Source organism: Elephantulus edwardii, unplaced genomic scaffold, assembly GCF_000299155.1.
Source record: "Elephantulus edwardii isolate Elephantulus edwardi_28Jun2011 unplaced genomic scaffold, EleEdw1.0 scaffold00097, whole genome shotgun sequence".
Taxonomy (NCBI): Eukaryota; Metazoa; Chordata; class Mammalia; order Macroscelidea; family Macroscelididae; genus Elephantulus; species Elephantulus edwardii.
This window is the reverse complement of record NW_006399847.1, coordinates 4,528,079-4,533,027: the sequence shown is the minus strand read 5'-3', so window position 1 is coordinate 4,533,027 and position 4,949 is coordinate 4,528,079. Positions and strand designations below refer to the sequence as shown.

At 39.2% G+C, this 4,949-nt stretch overlaps 1 pseudogene; it reads right to left on the bottom strand.

Moving 5' to 3' along the window:
* Window positions 1–355: 355 nt before the first annotated feature.
* LOC102853215 lies at window positions 356–3,018 on the bottom strand (annotated as a pseudogene).
* Window positions 3,019–4,949: the final 1,931 nt, after the last annotated feature.

The following is a 4,949-nucleotide window of genomic DNA, read 5'->3' as shown; positions in this document are numbered from 1 at the left end:
GTTTATTATCTTGGCAGTCTATGAGATACTCTGTGCTCATCTCCAATATCACAACTCAAAGGCATTGATGATTCTTCTGTCATTCTTATTCATTGTCCAACTATCAGATGTCTACAAAGTAATTGAAAAGACCGTGCATGCCTTATATCAGGTGCACCTTAGTCTTTAAACTGATGTTCTGCCTCTTAAGCACTTTGAAGAAGTCCTTGACAGCAGATTTTCCTAATGTGATAATACTTTTGATTCCCCACACCCCCAAAACTAAGGGGAAAATCTTTGCTGGGAAACTGGGTAGGAAGAGGTTGGACTTTGGAGCGTCAGCCGAGAGGAGGAAGGCTTTTGCAGGCACCAGGCTCTAGGAGGCCCAGTTGGAGGCCTTATGTAAGCTGTCTTTGACTCCTGTGCTTTCAGTGGTCTCGCTGACCTCACTGAGGTCCTCCACCACTATCTCCAGCAGCCAGGCCCTTCTTCTCCCAACTTCCTCACTCGAGCTTGGAAGAGAATTGCCTTTGGCTTCCATCTTGTTATCAATGGGCCTCAGTGCCATGCGCCTGCCCTTCTCCCTCAGCTCCATCTCAGCTGTCATCAGACTCCTGGGGAGAAGCAAGAGAACAAAGATAGGGTCCTAATTTTTCAGAGCTTGTGGGAGCCAAGGGCATGAATATATGATTTGGGCAACTTAAGAGCAGGGAACAAAGTGAGAACAGTAGACTCGTCTGCCATCTGGGTGAGGTCCTACTTCATGGCACATGCATCTTTCCTATCTGTGTAGTATTTGGGTTCCACTTAACTGATCTATAGGTCGAGGATGTTCGAATACAAATGCAGGACACTAGTTTCCTCTTTCTGATGTGTAGGGAGATGTATTTGTTGAAGTTCTCGATCATTGCTCTGGAGGCCTGGTCCATCAGCTTCTGTGCCAGGCTAAGGAAGTGGTGTGAATGCTACACAGCCAATGATGTGTCCATGTGGTAGGTCATCTGAATCCTCTTCCATTTTAGCCAGGACATTGTCCACGTCTTTTGATTTCTTAACTGCTAGTGCCAAGGGTGTTCATTGTGGATCCAAGTATCTGCTTCTACTCTTTAGGCCAGGCTTCTCAACCTCAAACCTATCAGCATTGAGAGCCAGAGTGTTAAGAAGTGTCTTGGACTTCTATCACTAGATTCTGGTAGCAGCTTCTTTACCCACAAATGCGACAACTAAAAATGTCTGTATTGTCAAGTGTCTCAAGTGGGACAAATATGCTACTGGTTGAGAATACTTTATTGGTTCATCAATTCTTTCAAGACATATTCATTAAATGTTGCAGTGGATGTCTTTTACCCCCTCCAGCTCTATTTAGTGAAGGTTTCAGCCATGGTGCTTTCCCCTAATCCTGTGACAATAATGTGAAATAGACCAAGGTTGTTTCTCTCATAGACCTTGCATAGAATGACTGGCTATAGGGATTGTTTGCTCTGTGCTTATAATTGATTGCAGAAGGAAGCTGCCCAGTGACAACACAGCAAAAGAATCTGAGGTAAAGAAGAGCTTTGATGGTGTCATCAGAATGTCTGGATCCTGCTGTATATAAAGCCATGGCCAGCTTTTGACTTCTCAGCTTTATGATCTGATAAATTTCACTCTTGCTTCATCTTCTTAGTGTTCCACTTCTGTCACTCATGCTTGAAAGGATGTTGAAAGGATGCTAAAAATAGTTTACTGTCAGCTTTACTTATAGTTGCATTTGTCATTTTCTCTCTTCTATATTCAAAAGTATAGAGAAAAATTCCAAAGAAGCCATGCCCAGGACTAGTTTGTTTTCTGTTATGGAATTGATAGCAGTGTAGGGTTTTAATGGGTGAGGTTAATAACACAATTTTCAAAGGATTTTATTACAAAGGGAGAAAGGACTAAATGAGCAGGAGGGAAATACAGCCAACCCCATGCTCTCCACCCCATCACCTCTCACTCAATACCTTTGGTCTAAGATGTCTTTTAATCTTAGAGCCATAATAGTGCCTACTTCTGCTCTTAGATCCTGCCACCAACTAGATTTTTGTCACTCAGTTGGCAGTTATTTTAAGGTCACCGACAAATCTATTTCTGTTAGTTTTTTTTTCCAGCTAGAATGTTTTGAATAAAGATTGCTGTTTGTTTCCTTTTGAAGCTAATTATTTATGTTTTTATGCAATTTCTAGTATTCATAGCTAACATACAGGTTGATGTTAATGTCAATGACATCTGGATATTCTCTGATGTTCACTTGAATCATCAGTGAGCTGGGTTTTCCCCTACCATTGTTTTGGATCTGTGCTTGCACTGCAGAGTTGGTTCGCCTTGGTATGTTCAAAGGAAGCAGGTGGGTAGGTTTCAGTTTTTGGTTTAGTGATCAAAAAAGAACTATATCTTATTTGATTTTTAGAAAGTAAAAGATACTTTTTTCTGCTTCCAGAATGATTGTTCTTTTTAAAATTATGACTAAAAATTTACAGAGCTGACTGATACTCCATTCAACCATTCATGCATAATTTATTTTGTGACACTGATTACAATCCCTACATCGTATCATCACTCATTCAATTTTATCTTTGTGATTCTTTTCTCCATCCACTTCCTTGCTATCTTCTGAATTTTATCTCCAGGCAAATGCTGCTTTGTGATCCTGTGTAACTGAGTCTTCTAACCACTGAGCGTCTCCCTCTCGTTATTGTTTACCGTACAGACTTGTTCCTTGTTTGGCTGAAGCTGTGTGATGGGGCTAGATCAGTTCCAGGTTCAAAGAGTGACTAAAGGCCACGGACTTGGGAGTTCCAACAGTCTCTGTTACACCAGTCAGCCTGGCCATTATTGAGATTTTAAGCTTTGTTTACAGTTTTCTCCCACTTTGTTCAGGACTTCCTATTGTGATTTCTTTCAGCACAATTAACATTGGTGAGCAGGCATCATTTTTCTGGCCTCAGGTTGTGAAAATTCAGGACTGTAAGTGTCATTAGTAATAATGGATTGTTTCCATTTACCTTCTATTTTCTTCATTCTTTTTCTGAACATGAAAACACCAATGGTTGCAACTTGAATATCTGTTGGCAAGTTTTTAAGTACCCAACGGATAGTCAGCGCTGTAGAGAATAGAACGTTGTCCTTACTGAACACGTTATGACAGTTGACCGTGGTATGCCCCAAGACAGTCCTGATGTTTCATAACAAATAAATGGATATCTTTCTCTTTTAAATGTTTTTTATCAACACTTTAAAGAAAGATTACAGAAAACTGAGGTTTCCATTCATTCATTATTGCACATACTCCTCCCTAACCACCCCTTCCCGCAGTTCACTTTTTCTTTAAAAAAAAAATTCTTTTATTGTTACACAATTTCTGCCCTTTCCCTACCTCCTAGTCCATTGCTGTGCACCTCTTATTCTAGACTATTGTCATGCAAATAATACCTAATCATATATTGCTTTTAAGCAGTTCTTTTTCTCATCTTATTGAATGCAGTGTTCATTATTTAATCCCCTCTTTTCTTAGTTTCTTCCCAATTCCTATGTCAGTCCCGTTTTATAACAGTGGCACTATGCAATATTTGTCCTTTTGTGACTGAGACAGTTCACTCAGCATAATGTCTTCCAGAGTCACCCATTTTGTATAATATTTCATGAGTTCCTTGTTTTTTAGTGCTACATAGTATTCCTTTGTGTGACTATATCATACTTTCTTTATCCACTCGTTTGTTGATAGGCACTTGGGTTGCTTCCATCTCTTTTCTATTGTGAACAATACAGCAATAAACATAGGTGTGCATATATATGTTTGGGTGATAGTTCTGATTTCTTTAGGGTATGTTCCCAGTAGTGGAATTGCTCGGTCAAGTGATATTTTTATTTCCAACTTTTGTGAACATAGCATACTGCCTTCCGTAGTGGTTGCACCATTTTACACTCCCACCAACAATGCATAAGGGTTCCAATTTCTTCACAACTTTACCAGCATTTGTTGTTTGCTGCTCTGTTGAGCTTTGCTATTTTTACTGGACTGAGATGATATCTCATAGTGTTTTGATTTGCATCTCTCCTAGAGGTGCAAATTTTGAACATTTTTTCATGTGTTTGTTCACTATTTGAATGTCTTCTTTGGTGAAGTGTCTGTTCATATCCTGTGCCCATTTTGTAATTGGTTGTTTGCCTTTATGTTGTTCAGGTGCTGGAGTATTTTTTAAATTCTAGATATAAGTCCCTTATCAGACCTGTCATTATCAAGTATTTCTCTCCCCCCCACCCCAGTTTGTGGCTTTCCTTTTTACCCTGATGGAAAAGGTTTTTTGTATGTTTGTTTGTTTGTTTGTTTTTGATGTGATTCTTAAAAGATCTCATTCATCTCATTAATTCTCTCCTGGTTGTAGGTTTTTCAGGATGTGTGGGAGACTGTTCATGTTGTGAATTTTGGCTTCTAGAGTTCTTTTAAGCTTTTCTCTGGTGAAGCTGATAGTTCTTGGTTTTACTCCTAGGTCCTTCATTCATTTTGAGTTAGTTTTTGTGTATGATGTGAGGTGTGTGTCTTGCTTCAGTTTCTTATAGTTTTCCAATTTTGCCAACACCAACTGTTGTTTTCCCAGTAAACTGATTTCATCTCCTTGTCAAAAATCAATTGACCATAGGTAGATGAGTTGATCTGGGTTCTCAATTCTATTCCATTGATCTATGTGTCTGTCAGTGTACCAGTACCATGCTATTTTGACCACTACAGCTGTGTAGTAGGATTTGAGATCAGGGACTGAGATGCCTGCTACCTGGTTACTCATTATAAGGAGTGTTTTGCTTATTCAAGGTCTCTTTCCATTCCAGATGAAATTTGAAATTGCCTTTTCCATCTCATTGAAGAATGGATTTGATATTAGTGTTGGGATTACATTGAACTTGTAAATTGCCTTTGGTAGAATTGTCATTTTCAAAGTTTTGAGTCTTCCTAT